Here is a 21,172-nt window from a genome sequence, read left to right on the forward strand (position 1 = left end):
AAAATAAGGTGCTGAAGCAGAAACTATTATGCTTCAGCTTAAGGAAAAAGGCAGAGAAAGCAATCATGGTTTTAGATAAAGCAAAATTCAAAATAAAACTAATTAAATGGGATGAACAGTAAAATAATATCTTGCTAAAAGGTATCCATAGATAATGAAATAATATCACTACCAAATATCTATCAATCAAGCATGTATGTATGTATGTTCATGTACCAAAATAACATTAAAATGAACAAATGATTTAGATATAAAGGGTGATTCATAAGTAAATTAGGAGTGCATGAAAAATGTACTTTTCATAGTTATGGATTAAGGAAGAATTTATAGCCAAACAAGAGATAGGGAGGATCACACGAAATAAAATGGACAGTTGTGTTTATATTAAATTAAAAAGGGTTTGTACAAACAAAAGTAATGCAGCTAAGATTAAGAGAAAATAGCAAACTTGGGACAGGGAGATTTACAGCCATTTTCTCTGACAAAGGCTTCATTTATAAATAAATTTATACATAACTAAGCCAAATTAATAAAAATAGCCATTCCTAAATTGATAAATGGCTAAAGTTTATGAACAGGAAGCTTTCAGATGAAGAAATCAAAACTATCTGTAATCGTAAAGATATATGTATGTATGTATGTATCTATCTATATGTATGTATATATATATATATATATATATATATATATATATCTGATGCCTAATGAATAGAGAAATGCTAATTGAAGCAACTCCAAAGTACCACCTATACTTATCACATTGGCTAACATGACAGAAAAGGAAAATGAGTGATGCTGATGGGTATGTGGAAAAATAAGGACACTAAAGCACTGTTGGTGGAGTTATAAATTGGTATAACTATTCTGGCAAACAATTTGGAAGTATGCTTAAAGAGCTATAAAACTGTGAGTACCCTTTGACCCATATAGACTAGTAGGTCTATTTCCTAAAGAGATCAAAGAAAAGGGAAAAGGATCTATATGTACAAAAATATTATATCATTATATAGTATATGTCAGTTATATCAAGTAAAGAAATTGGAACTGAGAATTCCATCAATTATGGAATGAATGAACAAGGTTTAGTATATGATTATGATAAAATACTACCGTGTTATAAAAAATGAAGAGAGGAATTATTTCAGAAAACCTGAGAAGACTTATATGAATAGAGGCAAAATAAAAAGAGCAGAAGCAAGAGAACACTGTAGCAATATAACAGCAATAATGTTAATAATGATGATGAACTGTGAAAGTTCTTTGATCAGTCAAGTGATCCAAAACAATTCCAAAGGACCCATAATAAAAAATATTCTTCACCTCCAAACAGAAAAGTGGCAAGCTCTGAATTTAAATTGAAGCATACTTTTTCAGTTTCTTTCTTTTTCTTTCTTTCTTTCTTTCTTTTTTTTTTTTTTTGGCAACATGGCTAATATGGAAAATTTTCATATGACTTCATATGTATAATTGTTAATATATTGCTTGCTTTCTTAGTGAGTTGGAAGGGCAGAAGGGAGAGAATTTGAAACTCAAAACTTTAAAAAATGATAATAGGCAAGGTAGAAAGTGGGAGGGCTTAGAGAAGCAATAAGTTCCATTTTGGCCATGTCGAGTTAATATGTCTACTGGACATCTAGTTTGAGATGTCTGAGAGGCACCTGAAAATATGATACTAGAGGGAGTTTGGGTCAGGAGAAGTAAATTTGAGAGCTGTCACTATAGAAATGTCAATTGAATCTATAGAAGATGATGAGATCATGAAAAAGCATAAGTGAACAGCAGAGGGCCCAGGATGGAATCCTGTGAGACATCTACTATTCAATGGTGTTGCCTAGATAAGGGTTACCAAAAAAAAAAAAAAAAAAAAAAAAAAAAAAAAAGGAGGGAAAAAAAATCCCTGAGAAGGAAAGGTCAAATAAATATATAGAGAACCAAGAAGCAGTGATATTTCAAAAATCTAAAGAGAAAAATGTGCCAAGGAGAAGTGTTATTAGTCTCAAAAGTGTTAAAGTATCAAATAGTATCAAAGACTTCAGAGCTTCAAGTAGAGAGAGGACTGACAAAGGCCATTAAATGTGGCAATTAAGAAATCATCAATAAATTTGTTATTTTTAAATTTCTTATTTTTATTTCATATTCCCCACAGTTACATTCAAAATATTTTTTTGCTTTTGTTTTTTATTAAAGTTTTTTTTATTTTCAAAACATTTTCAAAAAAATATTTTCAAAACATATGCAAGGAACCTTTAAAACCTTGTATTCTAATTCCCCCCTGTTATCCCCTGGAGGTCAAGTAATCCCATATATGTTAAACATGGTAAAATATATGTGAATTCAATATAAGCATATCATATTTATACAATTATCTTGATGCACAAGAAAAATCAGATCAAAAAGAAAAAAAAATGAGAAAGAAAATAAAATTCAAGCAAACAACAACAAAAGAAGCAAAAATGTTATGTTGTGATCCCCACTCAGTTCCCACAGACCTCTCTCTAGGCATACCATTGGAACTGGTCTGAATCATCTCACTGTTGATAAGAACCACATCCATCAGAATTGATCATCATATAATCTTACTGTTGCCATGTACAATGATTTCCTGGTTCTGCTCATTTTACTTAGCATCAGTTCATGTAAGTCTCTCCAGGCCTCTCTGAAATCATCTTGCTGATTGTTTCTAATAGAACAATAATATTCCATAACATTCATATACCATAACTTTAAAATGACAATACTACCTAAATTAAGCTACTTATTTAATGCCATACCAATCAAACTCCCAAGAAATTATAATAACAAAGTTCATGAAGAACAAAAGGTAAAGAATTTCAAGGGAATTAATGAAAAATGGTTTCATTAATTCTCTTGAAATTCTTTACCTTTTGTTCTTCAAGATGAACTTTGTTATTATTTTTTCTAGATCTGTAAAATAATTTCTTGGGAGTTTGATTGGTATGGCATTAAATAAATAGCTTAATTTAGGTAGTATTGTCATTTTTATTATATGCACTCAGCTTACCCATGAGCACTTGATATTTTTCCAATTGATTGAATCTAACTTTATTTATGTATAAAGTGTTTTGTAGTTGTGTTAATATAGTTCCTGACTTTCCCTTTGCACATAGATTCCCAAATACAACTATATATATATATATTTTTTTTCATTTGTTTAAATTTTTTTTGAATTCTAGGTTCTCTCTCTTATCCCCATCCACAATTAAGAAACCACATGTGAATGTAAAATATCTTCATAAAAGTCAAGTTGTGAAAGAAAACATAGATCTACCAGCCTAATGAAAATAAAAATGCTTAAGAAAAAAATAAGTTAAAAACAAAGAGAAAGACAGAGAGAAACATAGAGAATGCTTTTATCTATATTAATAATTAATCAATTCTTTCTCTGGGTATATATAGGATTTTTCATCATAAGTGCTTCAGAGTAGTTGTGGATGATTTTACTATTGAGAATCTCAAAGTCATTTACATTGCTGTGACTTTGTCTATAGTATATTTCACTTTGTTCATGAAGAACTTCCCAGATTTTTTTCCTTTTTTTCCTGAGTGCCTTCTGCTCATCATTTCCCAGAGAATAATAATATTTCATCAGAGAAATTTGCTTCATAAAGATTTTTTACAATTATTATTGCTAATTATATTTCCCATTTATTCTCTCTTCTTTCACCCTGTCCCTCCTCAAAAGTGTTTTGTTACTGACCACTCTCTCCCCTAATATCACTCTATCCAATAGATCATTAGTAATGTTGAAGAGAGACATTTAGATACCTTTAGAAAGTATATTCTAAGAGATTAAGAGAGTGAAAAGAGAGAAAAGTAGCTGCCCCTTCCTGCCTCCACAATTCCCTTCCAGGCTTAATATGCACAAGTTACAGGGTCAGCACATCTCACCATTTCTCTTCTCTTTGAAGACTGAGATAACAGGATCCTGCTTTCGTGAAAGAGTTTTGAGGCTTTAGGATTCCTAGAAAATATTTCTTATTTTAAGGCCATTGTCTTCACCTTCCATTGAATTTCTAAGAAGACACAGTCCCATGTATAAATTCTTGTAATAAAACGTTTTAGTCTAAAACTATTCTTTTGGGGTTACTGAAACCTGAAATAGACCATTATTTTTCTTTGTTACTTAATGTGTACATAATACTTTTACATCATGTATATATTTTTGGTCCCTGTTTATCAAATGCCTTCTGATATTTCCTGCTCATTGACCCCATCCATTCCTATTTTCTTCAGAAGAGCAGAAGATATAAATTACAGTATACCTCCATGGAAAGTGCTTGGAGGAGGTATGGTACATGCCAAGAATTTAGCAATTTAGGCAAGAAAGAAGAAATCCTTTAAAAAAATTTTTTTTTTCACTATGTATTTTAAAAACAAAACTGGAAAGGATCTCTTCCTCACCTTTTTTTTTTTTTCTGAAGAAAGCACTTTTTGTATAGGAACCATTTTCCAAAGAAGAAATACAATGTATCAGCATAATTTAAAATTATTCCAAATCATCCATAACAAAGGCAAATTAGAACATCACTAAGGGTGTTTCCTTCACACATCAAATGTGCAAAGCTTGATTAATTAATTAATTAATCATGTACCCTGTTTTAGACCTATGGATTAGTACTATTACTCTTGAAAGAAAATTGGCATTATGAGAGAAAAGTCATTGAACTATCCATAAAATACCTTTTCACCTCAAAAACCCACCACTTAATACATATCCCAAGAAAGTAAAATCTACCAAAATATTCACATAAGTATTAAAAAGGGTCTTAGAGATCATTTGGCATATCTTCCCTTTTCCATCCTCATTTGATAAAACTCAAGTTTCAGAGAAGGAATAATTTCCCCAAGGATATAGCCAGCAAATAACAGAACCATGACCTGAGCACTATTTTGAAGTTTTTGACTGTTTGTCCAGTGTTTTTCCTATGGAAAATTGCTTTCCACATTTGCTAATAAAGTTTTTTAGCTGAGGCCTCAATTAGGCCTTTCCACATCATACTTCTAATTCTTAGAAATAAGAGCAGCTATATTAGAGTACTGATATTTCATTAAGCTATAGTGTTCATTTATGGTCATCTAATCCCAAAGTTGTATAAGGCCTCCTTTGTGGACCTCTACAGTATTAAGATTTCTGACAGGTATTATAATAAAGAATTAATGCTGCCACATTGTCTGTCTTAGGATGGCCTTGGTCTCTTCGGTCTCATCAGGGTCACTGTAGTAGCAATTTTTTTATTCTCTCAGAATTAACAACTAGTCGCTTGATCAATAAAGTAAACATTCTAAGTTTATTTTTGGCCAGATCGAGAGAAGGAATATCTGGGGTTTTTTGAGATGATGGATCTTGCTCAATGGTGTCCCCATATTATCACTGCTGTCTTTAAAAAATACTTTCAAAATTCTAACTGAAAACAACAAATTTATGTACTTTTATTTTTTAATGTTGCTGCAATCCCCCCCCCTTTTTTTTCATAAAATGAGAATTAGATATTGCCTAGGAGAGGTCTTTTTCTTTTCCATGATTGGAATTGGGAATCCATTTAGTTTGAATGTCACCAAGAAAACTTTTTGTACTTTTACAAAATATTGTTAAAAACATTTAAAACATGGAAAGTAGCTTGTAGCACAATTCCTAGTGAATATTAAATATTTAATTATTTGTTAATTGGTAATCTTATTAATTACTTCTTTTACATCTAAACTAGCTATATTTCATGCAAGAAACTATGATGGTTACAAATTTAGAAAAATCAGCATTTAAATGTTAATGATGAACATACTTATTTGTCCATTTTGATGCATCTTGAAGACCATTTTAAAAGCTTTTGTACTTCCTGATCTTCTGTAAATAATATTTGTAAAGCACTTAACATTGTGCCTAGCAATTTATAAATTCTGGATATTGTTGTTGTTATACATATTAAGCTCTAGAGATAAAAATTTTTCTTCTATTCTCAACCAAAATTCTACTTTTTGCAAAAAGTTTTTTTTCTATCTCTTTTAATGTAAGCAAGTTCCCTCTGTAGATTATCTCCTGTTTGCATTGTACATGTCTTGTTTGTTAGGGATAGTTAGTTGGCTCAGTGAACAAAACACCCAATCTGATGTAAGGAAGATCTGAATTCAAATTTGGCCTTAGATTCTTGATATCTGCATGACCCTGGGCAAGTCACTTAACCCTAAAAAAAAATCACTGTAACTTTAGGAAAAGAGTTCAAAGCTATTCAAAAGAGTTCAAAGCTTTCTGAAAAGTATATTTTTTTCCTGAGTTAATTCCTGAGTTATTTCCTGAATTAATAAAGCAAGTATAAGTGACACAGTGGATAGAATACTACTCATAGAGTCAGGATGACTTGAGTTCAAATTTAACCTCACATGCTTTCTAGCTGTGTGACTTTAGGCAAGTTACTTAACCTTTGTTTGCCTCCTTTCCACAACTGAACAACACAATCGTTTGGTAGATGTGAGGGTCTCATCCAAGGAAAAAATGTATTAAATTGATAACATTAAACCTGAAGATGGCTACTTTTCCCCCTTTGAGACATTTCCCAGAATCGCAAAGAAGCGATTGAGCAAATAACATTGTTCATTGTTCTTACTATGAGTGGCTACTCTTTTGATTAGGCTTATTGAGAAGCAAAAACAATGCTACTATCTATATCTAAGTTACTACTTATCTCAGATAAAAACAAAATAACTTATTGTGCTTTGCCTTTCTGTGGCATGAAGCACAAATCCTTCATTTCCTTCTTTGGTTGGAATTTGGACCAGTTTTATGCAAATATTTATGTTGGAATGCTGGAAGCTGCACAAGATTCTGAGATTATTTTCATAATCTTTCACTGTTTACAATTCACACCACCTGCCTCCGTCCACTGAGAAAGAAAAGATTTTGAAGCAAATGTGCCTTTAGTGAGAGAATGTCATTTTCATCTCTATGTTATTCTAAAAGGATTTCTTTCAAGATAATAAAACTGCCAAATTATTCAGCTGGGGCTACATCAAACACTAGGAGTTAAGTGATCTATGTATGTCTATTCATAATCTTTAGGATATTTTAGAGTTTTCCATCAAGGAAACTGACAATTAGATTTGTTTTGGAAATTTGAGAACTTCTCCACTACCCCCACTGCCCCACATCTCAAGTAGGACCACATAAATAAACACAATGCTATAAAAGGTAAAGCATTTTAAGTTAAAATTTCTTATTAATAAGAAGTAACTGGGACTTATGTGAGCTCTTAGAGAAGTAATGCTACAATTTTCATTTCTAAACTCCAGTCATTTCTTGATATGCTACTGGCCTGGCATACCATTTCCCTCATTCCATCCTGAACCATGCTCTTCTGATTGGTGATAGTTTCACCATATCCTACTAGTTCCAGATCAACCATGTTTCACTATGGACCTCTTCCTACCTTGCTTCCCATATCATTTACTGAAGGAACAGGAATAAAATTACACTGTCCTTTCTGGAAAGAACATGCCCATTGATTGATCCGTTACTCCCTTTACCATTCCCATGATTTCCCAAACTTCTTTTCTCTGGCTACGTATCCTATATGCATTGCTTTGCTCATTAGAATGTCAACTCTTTTGGTGCAAAGACTATCTTGTTTTCAGTTGTATCCTTCATATTTATTATGATATATGGCAGATACTCAATGATTTATCCATGCTTTTTAATTCCTTTGTTCACTCATTCTCTCAGTGCCAAGTCTCTTAGAATAAACCTCATGGACCAATTAATATAGTACATAAAATTATTCCATTTCCTAAAAGATCATTCCATCCATGATGCATGTATGATGCTTCACATAAATCTGTGTTTTTTTTCTCAACATAGATGTAACTATAGTCATAGAGAAACAAAAATAGTATTCGTGGCAAAGGATATATTTGAGGGTGGTAGGTGAGCTTTACAAAAATGTGTCCTTGCTGTCCTGGTACTTAAATGTACACTCCACTTTCTATTTAAATGTATATTTCCTTCTTACTGCAGATAGTAATGGCAGTCATGGAATTAAAACTTTTGTTCCTTGGAAGGAAAGGTATTGCAAATCTGGACATTATTCTAAAAAGCAGAGATATCACTTGATTGCAAAGATCCTTATGATCAAAGCTATGGTTTTATAAGTAGTAATGTATGGCTGTGAGAAGTGGAATATAAGAAAAACTGAGAACTAAAGAATCAGTGCATAAATAAAGAAGAAGAGAAGTCCTCTTCTTCTGTAGAAGAGTTTTGAGAGTTTCTTGGGTAGCAAGAAGATCAAGTCAATGATATGATTACATGGATAATGTAATATTGTTACATGAAGAATATATACATGAAGAAATATATGAAAAAATTAATTCAAGCTACTCAATGGAAAAGCAAACACTGGAAGCCGAAGCTTAAATATGTTGGCTACATAATACTCAAGACTCACTAAAAAAAGACCTAGGTATTGAAAAAAAAATTAAATCAAAAGGAAAAGGCATAACAGGAGATGAGATGATTAGATAATATCATGGAAATAATCAATATGAACTTGGACAGACTTTGGGTTATAGTGAAGGTTAGAAGGATCTGGTGTGCTATGTCCTGGGAGGTCACAAAGAATAGGAAATGACTGTAAAAAATGAACAGCAACAACTACTTTCAACTACAAAAATAATGGCTGGCAATTACATAATGCTTTCAGGATTTTTTTTTAAGAACTTAACATACATTATCTCATTGAACCCTTATATTAACCATCTAATTTCCTACAATTTCTTAGGTGAGGAAATGGAAGTTTAGCACTATCATTTTTAAATCTAAGAAAATCAACTCAAAAGAACTCTTACCAATAAAAGCAAAAATTAAAATGTTACTGTTTACTCAATTGTGATATCTCCTGTTAGTTTTATGGGGCAAATATTTTAAAAGGCATGAGCCATTACTAGTTTTATAAGTTAATGGAAGTAATTTACAATCCATCCTTTCAAATAAGTGATATATTGATGGTCCCAAAGTGTGATGGGCAGGATTAGAACTTAGGTTTTCATGACTCCAGTGATCTTTACACTTAATTACAATATCTCATTATTTTCATTATTTTGAAGAGAAAATTGAGCCATATGGTAGATAGGTTGATATACCAAGCAGCAGAAAGGAGAAAAAATGCAATGTTTCTTTCTCCCCACCAGGCAAAGATGCTTCATCTACTTCCAGAGCAGAGTTGGGCTGGGATTTCCATCCCTGATTCTAACTATGGAGAAAGAAAGCAAATTTTTCTTTTTTTTTTTAGGATGAAAGTATAAATTTTTATTTTTTTAATTTAATAGCCTTTTATTTACAGGATATATGCATGGGTAACTTTACAGCATTAACAATTGCCAAACCTCTTGTTCCAATTTTTCACCTCTTACCCCCCACCCCCTCCCCCAGATGGCAGGATGACCAGTAGATGTTAAGTACATTAAAATATAAATTAGATACACAATAAGTATACATGACCCAAACATTATTTTGCTGTACAAAAAGAATCAGACTCTGAAATATTGTACAATTAGCTTGTGAAGGAAATCAAAAAGGCAGGTGGGCATAAATATAGGGATTGGGAATTCAATGTAATGGTTTTTAGTCATCTCCCAGAGTTCTTTCTTTGGGCATAGCTGGTTCAGTTCATTACTGCTCCATTGGAAATGATTTAGTTGATCTCGTTGCTGAGGATGGCCAGGTCCATCAGAACTGGTCATCATATAGTATTGTTGTTGAAGTATATAATGATCTCCTGGTCCTGCTCATTTCACTCAGCATCAGTTCGTGTAAGTCTCTCCAGGCCTAAGAAAGCAAATTTTTCAAAGATACAACAAATCAATTAATCAACAAATTTACTGTACATTGAGCATATGCAAAGCACTATGCTAGATGCAATGGGAAACACACAGCTGGGCAAGACACAATCTCTACTTGTAAGTTCAGTCAACTAAAGAGTGCAAACATTGACACACATCCAAATAGTCAGTCCCATGGAGCATCTGATGGAGTGAAATAAATTTCACAAGTCATGATGAAAAAGCATAGACAGAGGAGGAATAAAAGGTTCTGTTGAGGAACTAGAATTTGAAGGTAAATAAACAATGAATAAAAATCTGGGAGGGAAGAAGTCTCTTTGCCAAATCTCAATATGCCTTAAATATGCATTGTGTTGAAATTTAAGACCATTATTAACTGTGGATTTTGGGGTTATTATTTTATCTCTTCAGGCCTTTAGTTCTCCATAAGTAAAAAGGAAAAAATCAGATATGATGATTTCTAAGGTACTTCCAAATATCAGTATGTCAATCAATTAGTCAATATTAGCTCTGTTATTCCATTGACACCATATTCATTCATTTTATATAGGGTGTTGCAGACCTTTTAGTGAAGTTTAAATCTTTCAGTAACAGAAAATGAGAAATAATAAAAAAAATTATAATACTTTGTAAAATTTGGAGTTGAAGTCTGGGTATTTGGATAAGATTCTCCTCATAAGTGAAAAGAGCCATTATATGGCTACTTTGATGAATGGGGGGGTGAATTGGCAAGAGATTGGGAAAGGAGCTCTTTCCCCCTTTTTTCTGGTTCTCACTTTAAGAGGATATATACAGATCCAGGCTTTCATCAGAGATTTACCTCTGGAGGGAGAAAAAGTCTATAGTAAGAAGTCAGCATGCAGAAGATCTAGTGCCTAGAGCATGTCTCTATTTTTAGCTTGTCACATTAGGGCCTGGGAAATCTCTCCTTAAGTGAATTGTATGAATCTCAGTTGAGCTGAGATATCTCACTTCCAAGGCAAATGTTCATTCATTCTGTAGATTTTTCTGTCATATTTCAATCTCTGCAATTTCTTCAATTTCTGTTTGCTATCAGCTTGGATAAATGGATTTTTTTCACTATTCAATATATATGATGATCTTTATATAACTAGCATTTGATACGAAGGAAATCAAATTTTAGAATATAACATCAGACATTGTTTTCCCATTAAAAGATAGTGACCTAAAGAAATGGCTTAAATCTAAAAATTATTTTCTCTAGACTTCTTTCTAAGTAGAGAACAGTGGATTAGCCTTGAATCCCCATCTCTTACTCTGGTCTTGTCAGACTCTCTTCCACTCTTTAGAGAAGGAAAGGTAAGATTCCAGAGCTATCTGTTAATTCCTTCTCGTGAAATCCAACTATGTAAATCTATGTATATATTGTATGTGTGTAAACTACATATTCATGTATACATATATATACAAATATATATATATGAGTAGTGTGTGTATGTATATGCATGTATGTGTGCATTTGTATATATACACACAAAGACTACATGCATACATATTCTACATGGAAACATATAACAAACTTTATTTATCAAAGAAAGCAACTGAAATTTTTCATAGCCATAGCAGAGAAATAAGAGAAAATAATTTGCCAATGAGCACATTGCTGATGGGTATGGGCTTCGGAAGTTAGAAGGTAGGAACAAATTTCTAAAAGAATACTATTTTATATTTTAAAGCTATTTGGGGAAAGAATAGACAGATAAAAAGAAAGGAATAAAAGAAGTTATCATTTGACATCTCTCATACATAAAATTACAAGAACTCTTTTTCCTCCACCAGGTTAAGCCACGCAGACAGATAATACATTTTTCCCAGTGGACTAATGCATACAACCATCCCAGAAAATTTGTGTCTATATTCATGAACAGCAGAGACTATAGGACATATTTTTATCAGACAAATGATATGATAGAGGTAAACATGAACTGAAATTATAATCAGACACTTGAATCTTGCTTCAAAAACACATCTCTGATCATAAGCAAAACATTTTACTCTTTTAGAGCCTTAGCTTCAAAGCTGTAGAATGAGCATAATATTACTAACGATTTCAAAGGATTGTTGTCAGGAAAGGCTTTTGCATTATTGAAAAAAACTGTTTTTATAGAGGAGAAGAGGTAAATGATCTGAATTCTATGATCTGAGTTTGAATCATACATCTGCCCCTTAATAATAATAGCTAACATTTATATACCTTCTATGATGTGCCATTGGACTTGCTTGGACCATGACTATGTCTTTCATTTTGCTGAGATTTAATTTATTCATCTAAAAATGGAGTTACTGATTTCTGAAGTCTTGTCCAGTGCTAAATTCTATAAGAGATAATAATATTATAACCTATAATTCTACAAATCACAGACACATGATTACTTAATGAAATTACTATGTATATTGGCATTTTCTGGCTAGCTTTGCAAAGCAGACTCAACACAGCTTCACACAGTGAATAAATATTTTCACTCCTTTCTACCTTACCATTTTTTTTCTTTTTTGCAAAATTAATCAAATGGCTTTCCTCTAATTCACTCATTCTGAGGGTTCTCCCACAAAGGATGTGAATTACCTTAAAATCTGTGTCCTGGATATTAGAGTTACAACAAGCACTGCAGGATATTTTTGTATTATTGTGATGGCAATATACTATGTAATTAAGGTATAAACATGTAGTGTTTAGAAAATAGACATATAAAGAAAGCTTCAGTTAGCTCTGTCAGATGTGTTCTGCTAGGCTCATAATGGGTGTTCATCTAAATGAAGGCAATATTTTCCAGCCTGACTCCAAATACATGCACAAATTTTAGAATTCCCCCATACACATAGAGACATTCCCCAACAGAGCAGAATAAATATAATTGATTATGTGGTGTCTTGTGGAAGCATTCAGTATCTTCAGATAGTGTGGTAGCATGTGCTGTTGCTGAGATTGACTGGTCCATCTACATATTATTATTTGGGCATAGAGTATAACCCCTGCTAGAATTATATAGAATAGAGATCTGTACCTCCCTCTCCTACATCCAGGCATTGCTAATTGTTCAATGTCAGCTCTGAGAAAATCTAACCTCTATTTATGGAAGTAAGTTTCATTTTTATATTCTTCAGCATATTAACAATCTTTGACCCTACTTTATCGTCAAATTCTAAGTATTATGTTAATTACAATAAAAGATATGGCTATTGTTTGAATTTCTTCCAAAAAGGGAAGTAATAAAAACATATACGGTATGAATGTAAAACAATTATTAATAGAAAAGAAATTTATTTCTATAGAAAGGTAATGATAAACATAATGATCACAATTAGCTTTAGTAAAGTAATTAGATCAAAATTTAATAACATTACTTAGAATAGCTGATACAATCTGCTTTGATGCCTAAACTTAAGTTTTAGTCAGATAGTAAAATAATTTCTACAAAATTATTAATTAGATATTTTACATTTTCACTTTTAATTGACATTGATTGAGTAAATAGACAAGCTTGATCTTTTCCCTCTTTCCATTGGTCTCTCTTTCTGTGTTATATACACTTCCCTAACTACTTGTCCTCTCTTATTGCAGCTCCAGCTGCAGCGATCCTCACTTCTGCCACTGCTTTCACACTTCTTAACATTTGAGTTCATAAGATCACTTTCTCAAGAAAAGGAAAGAGAGAAGAAAAACAAAGGGAACCCTGAATCCTAATCAAAATCCACATGACTGAGATTCCCAGAACTAATTTGCCAGTTAGATAGGATTACTATGATACTGTACATAATTCCCTCTTAAAATTAATTTTGTCAACTGTAGAACTATAGTCAAAAGAATGTTAGCCAGATCCTATCTCCTCTTTTAAAATGTCCTGTGAGTTCTCAACTCTTCTGGCTCAGTAGTCACCTAGGAGTTCTCAAAGATAAATCATACATGGCTAGAAGCCAATCCCCAGAATTTAATTGTGACCCATTAAGAGCAGGCAGAGATTATATGAATATATTCCCAGGGAGGACTGCTAAAGGCAAATTTTCCAGACCTGCTTACTAGAGGATTTTGGTACCAGCCTGAATCCTGATCATGGGTGAGGAATGAAGGGGCAGAACTCATTAAGATGGTCAAACAGGAGTCCATTTATTTAAAATTTTCTCAGCCTTATATACCCTAATATACTTATATAACTATAGCATACTGTGCAAGCACTGACTAAAGGATACTGCACATGCAGGACACATAAACAGCTTGCTGTTGTGTGAAGATATTTCCTTGCCACTTTAGTATAACGCTGCTTTAATTTCATCACAGATTGTTCTGACTTCTCAGGAAGACCAAGACACCCCTAGGAGTGATGGGGAGCAAAACCAAATACATCAGCAGGATTCCTTTTATTGGACTAAATGATCTTATACCTAACCCAGGTTTCTCCACTATCTGTGGCCCTCTATATCTCCCACTTCCTTTTTTAAAAATTGAAGCAGGTATACATCGGTGTGTTAAATACGTAAAACAAGTTTCAGCATGGGAAGAATCATACAGGCAAATAGTAATATAAAAAGCATTATGAATAAACAAGATACTATAAAAGACTTCCTGAGGCCCAGAAGGAAGGTATAGAAAATTTCCAACCACACATTCACTTCCTTCCGCAGCCAAGAGATAGTTTAAAGCTAATCTATTGTCCATCACTTTGTGTATCAGGGAATCCAGTGATTCCTGCAGGTCTGAAGTTCTGCATATATCTCATTAGCAATTATTTTTATGGTCATGGTAATATTCATTAGTCAATTGCCATATACATAGGTTAACAGCCATACTCTTTCAGTGGTGGACATAGTCAGAGATGGAACCACCTGATGTTTACTAAGTCTTCTCCTTCATTTTGATGATCTTCTCTTTTTCCATCTCTCTCTGATGAACAAGGCAGATATAGTGTATCAGCACCCATCAGATTCCTTCTCCATCTGTAGAGATATAAGCAAACTCTATTCTCCAAGCTGTTAACCTATCTGGTCCCTTCCATTCACCACTCTCTGGATCTCTCCACATCACCTGGTGATTATTTAAAATGCCAAAGCTGCTTACACTGGACATTGCCCTTCCAGTGGGTTATGAAACACTGCCAGAGCCAGTGCATCCTCATCAAAAACCAAAAAAATTAATATAGGTTATGTATTAATATAGGTTAAATTTAGAAATTCTGTAGAGTTACCTGTGTTTCCCCTTCTCTTTTGTTTTGGGAGGAGCGTCTTATATCTCTATTCTTTTTCTCTACTATAGACTGTTCTTGAGGATTGAAGGATATGTCAGTGCTGTGTGAAATCTGATACTGTGCACAAAAATATGCAAAATGTTTGGAAGTATATGTAGGACTATTATCTATTTTTATTGCTTATGGCATGCCCAATAACTGCAAAGACCTGTGTAAGGAATTCAGTGATCACTTGGGCTGTCTCTTTTGCTCCTGGTACTGCAAAAGTAAATCCTGAGAAAGTGTCCATGACAACATGGATAAAAGACAAATGGCCAAAAGGTTATAATGGGTCACATGCCAAATTTCATTGGGCTCAAATCACAAGGATTCTTTCATGGAGGAAACATAGGAGCTTCGAAAGGGAGGCAAGCTGTACAGGCTTTTATGATGTTCCTAACTTCCTCTTTTGTTATCTCAAGCTGTAAATATAAAGCTCGTACAATATGCTAATATTTAGAATGAGATTCTTGGGTGGTCTGAAATAAGGGGATGTTGGCTAATATGGTGAGAAACCGATCTGCCTTTTGAATTTCCATTAAAAAATAGATCCTGGAAGACCAGCATGAAAGGGGACATGCAAGAGGTAATACTTACCTGGACAGTTTCTCACTTTCCCCTGAAGTTCCTTAAAAAGCAGAAATATGTTAGAGGCTACAAATTTTATTTGGTCTGTGGAAATTCTTTGTGCCACACCTACTGAATAAGCCAAATCAGATATTATATTTACATCTCCTGGGTAATAAGTAAGAGCTAGCATAATTGCATGCAACTCATTCTCAGTAGTTCTGACTACTCTTTTTATACCTAAATCAGGAGAATAGACAGCACAAATGTTATGTTTGAATGCATGTGTAAAGTGATCAGTCCTTTAAGAGGGATCTTAGAAACCTTTTCTTCAAAAACCTATGGCCAATTATGTAATAACAGGGCTATCCTTAAAGGGGACCAGTCTGAAAAATTTGGAGCTTAGGCCAATAAAATTGGCCACTCTGTGAGGGTTTCACAGCATATATCAATTTGTACATTAATGTAAAATGTGTATATCTTGTTAAGTCCTATCACAGATAATTGTATTGTTCATTTAATGGCTTTTAACAAGATTCTAGCCACAAGCACCGTGTAATCAATAAGATTTTGGTTTGGTTGTGCTGTTTTTGCTATGGATTTCCAGTTATTAGAGGTTAGGATTTCATAAGCCAAATTCTCTAACAACATTCTAACATAAAATGATGGAGACTCATAAAGAGTGCAAGCCTTTTTCAGATTTTTGATAACTTCCAGATTAAAAGGAGTGTGTCTTCTCCAGATTTGATCTGTAGGCCATTAGGGTCAGGTTTTTCAATCACAGAGTATACTTCCATTCTCAGTCCAAATGTATACTTTCCCTCCTCCCTTGCTTTAACTAATGCTTTTGTAATTGGGAAAAAGGAGGAAAGCAAAACTGCTGTGCTGGTGATGCTGATGATGTCATTGCCCCTCCTACTTCTCCTTCTCCTGCCTATGAAGGTGAAGTTGAGGGAAGAGGATCAGGAAGCAGAGAGATATCTAAAAGGTGTATGTGGGGTGTAGGAAGAAGTGAAGACTGACTAAGAAATGGAGAAGTGCTATCCCCTTAAACTTCTCAATGCAATCCTTATCTTCATCCCTGCCCCAGATGCCACACCATCTAGAGCTCTGAGCACCATTCCCCTGCCTGTTCTCCTCATACTTCCTTGTTTGACACCCTACACTAAAAACTTTCTTTTTCTTATATGTGGGGTTTCTTAAAGCCAATTGTATTACATTGTACATAAGGAATGTGTCCTTGGAGATTGGGTCAGGTCCCATAATCTTATAGCATTCAGTTAATTGTTCTCACTACTTTCCACATTTCTGGCTCCAACCTCCCCTCCCTAGAGAGCCACAGAGACATGCACTCCATAATATCTAAGAAATCAGTAATTTGCTTCTGAGTTACTAAAAAACCTTGATGTTTTAATAACCTAAACAGGAATTCTTCATACTTCTCTTGAGAGAGAGGCTTTTTTGTTAGCACTTACCCCATTTTGGCTGAAAATCAAAAGTGAATAGATTAGCCCTTACTGAATCTTCCCTCTTGTCTGTTTTTTCTAAATACTTAACCTATTGCTAGGTCCCTGAGACTCATCACTCAAACTCACATTGTTCTTGTCAGCTGAGCTGCTTTGTGTTCTGTTTTCCAGGGCCCCGTGTTGAACATCAATTGTTGGGATCTCCTTATTAGAGGATTTTGGTTCCAGCTGGAATCCTGATCATGGGTGAGGAGTGAAGGGGGAAGAACTCACAAAGATGGTCAAACAGGAGTCCATTTATTCAAAATTTTCTGAGCTTTATATAGCCTAATACACTTACTGCACATGTGTTAACTATAGAATACTGCACATGCAGTACCTCATAAACAACTTGCTATTGTGTCCAGATGTTTCTTTGCCACTTTAGTATAACTCTGCTTTAATTACAACACAGATTGTCCTGACTTTGCAGGACATAGTGAATCCTGGACTTTAGGAAGGTAAGTTTCATACCTAAGTGAAAGATATGCTGAAGTAGGAAGACACATCAGGCAGAGAGATCCAATAGTAGGCTATTATAATACTCCAGGAATGAGATGATGACGGCCTGGAACAGTTGATAGCAGTATTAGCAGGGAGAAATTGATGAATTTGATAGATATTGTAATGGGGAAATTGGTAGAACTTAGCAACAGATAAATTATAGGAGGGTGAGAAAGAGTGAAGGCTTAAGGATGACACCTAGGTTGCAAATGTAGGAGAATGGTAGTACCCTCAATAGTAATAGTGAAGTTCAGAAGGGGAAAAATATGGGGAGAAGAATGTAATGCATTCAATTTTGAAAATTTTGTAAATGAATAATATAATAGCAACTATCTCCCAGAGTAATTGTGAGGAAAAATGCTATAATAATAGTAAAGTGCTTAGCATAGTGTCCTGGCACATAGGTTGATCTATATAAATGTTGGCTATTACTAACATTATTAAGTTTAGTCTGCTTCTGTTTCCTTAATTATAAAATAAGTATAATAGTCGCACCTACTTCTCAGAGTTTCTGTGAAGATCATGTGGGAGAATATTTTTAAATTGTATAGCACAGTTCCTCGCATGTAGTAGGTATTTAATAAATATGTATTCCTTCTTCCTTCCTAAAGGCTTACATTGAAAATGTAATAATGGATTTTCCCAGGTCCATTAGAGCTGGTTCCTGGGCACACCCATGTATAAGATAATTGGAAATCACGTATGACTCTGAGGTTGCAAACATGGATTTTTCTTCTTGTGCTTGTGTTACTATTTTCTATATTATCTAGCTTAGTCGATGTATTCAAAAACAGTTTTCCTTCATCTTCCACTTTTAGTTTCCCATTTTATCAAATGGGAAAAATTCCATGTAATGCTTTAGTTATGTCATTGGCTAACAATCTTTCATTACTTCTCTTCTAAGGTCCCTGATTTCAATGATCAAAAGATCACCCATGCTCCTGTGGGCTTCAGTTTTTTTTTTTTTTTTAATTCCAAACTTTATAATACTTAACTCACGTTTTTTTTTTTTTTTTGATTCTTTTTGGCAGCATAATTTGTCCCAAATCATCCAAAGTATGTAATGGCCATCAAGTTTGACAAGTTTGGAACTTCTTGGATATGCATCCCTGAAAGACAACATGTCTTTCTATTATTTGTATGAGTCAACAATTGATATAGCAGGAAGCTACTTACTACCCTTTGTATCTTCTTCTTCTGACTCTTTCTGGATGATTCCTCTCCTGATATATCCACATGACATTTTCTATGAATCCACATAATCATTTTTTGAAGCATAAGAAACTGCTTTCTCTCCAGCAGGCCTAGCTTCATCTTTTCTGGGAAAAGCCCCATAGTTATCACTTTTGTCTAAATAATCAGTACCCTTCTTTCTCTGCATAACATTGTACTATTCTCCTGCTTCCTTACAGATCAGTATTTATTCTGCCTTTTCAGTTATGGTCTTATTTTTTTTTAAAAACAAACCTTTCTTTCTTCCTTACAAAAAATATCTCCCTAATAGACTATAGAATAGATAAATATTTCCTTAATCCCTTCACTTTTTCTTCTAGGAGGGAAATCATTTATGTTTGAGCATAAAAAGCAGCTGCTTGACCAAGACATAAAGGTCAGTGTCACAGGACCCCCATAGGCCACAGTAAAATACCCCCAATGCTCCATATTTCCCAGAAACAGTATCTTGAGTTTCTAGTTCACTATTATTCTAATTGGTAATTCATGTGTCAAACTGCTTTGGTTATTTGCCTTTTGACTCTCCTGGATAATTAGTCACAAGAGTAATATGATAATGTCTTTGCCCTCTAAAGTTGTTATTGTTGTTGTTCTCATATAAAAAGTTGGGGAAAACAAATATATAGAAAATATTATGGATACAGTAGAAGGTAATGCAATATACAGTGTTTCTAAATGCTTAAGTATGTGATAGAGAGTTTATGTAGGATTTCAAAAAAAGTAACAATCATTGAGAATTTGAGTGGTTGGGGAAGGAAATTGAATTTTAAGATTAGGAGGTCAAGTGGTATAGTGATTTGACTTGGATTGAGGTAGACCTGAGTGAATCTTGCCTTAAATACTTACTAGATGTATGACTCTGGGCAAGCCATGAAGGGGAAATCTTAACTCTAGTCCTCCTCATCTATCAAATGTGAATTATAGTGAATCAATAGTGCACTGAAAAATGAAATGAGATAATATATGTAAACTGCTTTGCAAACCTTAGAGTGTTATATACTTTCAGAGACAATAAATTTCCATTTAAATATTAATTCTTTTTTTAAAATTAATAATAGATTTTTATTTTCAAAATACATGTAAAATAGTTTTTAACATTTACTCCTTCAAAATCTTGTGTTCCAAATTTTTCTGCCTCCCTTCTCCTCACTTCCTTCCCTAGACAGTAAATAAGCCAATATAGGTAAAACCTATATTGGCTTACTTACTAGAAGGGCAATTCTTCTAAACATTTTCCCAAATTTATTATGCTATACTAGAAAAATCAGATCAAAACAGAAAAAAAATAAGAAAGAAAGAAAAAGCAAGCAAACAATAACAAAAAGCTGAAAACACTATATTGTGATTCACTGCAGTTCCCACAATCCTCTTTCTGGATGCTGATGGCTCTCTCCATCACAAGTGTAATAGAATTGGCCTGAATCACCTCATTATTGAAAAGAGCTAAGTCCATCACAGTTGATTATCACATAATCGTATTGTTATGTACAGTGTTGTCTTGCTTCTACTCACTTCACTTAATATCAGTTCATATAAGCATCTCCAGGCCTTTCTGAAATCATCCTGCTGATGTTTCTTATAAAACAATAATATTCCATTACATCCATATACCATAATTTATTCAGCCCTTCCCCACCTGATGGGCATCCACTCAAGTTTCCAGTTCCTTGTCATTTCTGTATTAGTTTTTGAAAATTAATTTGTTGAACTGCAAGTAAATCAAATACAGGGGAGGAAATAGTGAAGTTTGTGAGGGGACTATGAGAAAAGAATTCTTTCCGGACTCTCATTTCTTTTGGATCCATTTTGTCAAGTGACAAACTGATACACTACTCCATTCTTATGGATGAGGGCCAGCTACCATGGGTAATCTCAGCACACCTTTAATAGGTGTCCTGTAGAGACAATGTCTCTATTTCTATTGCCTGACCTGGTTGGTAAAGTTTATGAAGGCTCTCTCATGCTGCCTGACTGCTTGGTCAGTTAACTCTCCTAAGAATCCATAAGTCTCTAATGTAATAAATAAAATTTTATTCCCCTGATGGATCCTTAAGAAACAGGGCAATGGAAAGACTAATGAATTTGGGGTCATAAACCTTGTGTTGAATCCTCAATTTGCTATTACTATGGCCTCTGGCAATTTATTTCATCCCTTTGGACTTCATTTTCCCTTTCTGTAAATTAAAGGTTTCATTTGATGACTTATAAGGTGCTTTTAAGCTGTTATGCATGCTTATACACACACACACACACACACACACACATATATATAAATACACA

Source organism: Sarcophilus harrisii, chromosome 2, assembly GCF_902635505.1.
Source record: "Sarcophilus harrisii chromosome 2, mSarHar1.11, whole genome shotgun sequence".
In the NCBI taxonomy this organism is placed as follows: domain Eukaryota; kingdom Metazoa; phylum Chordata; class Mammalia; order Dasyuromorphia; family Dasyuridae; genus Sarcophilus; species Sarcophilus harrisii.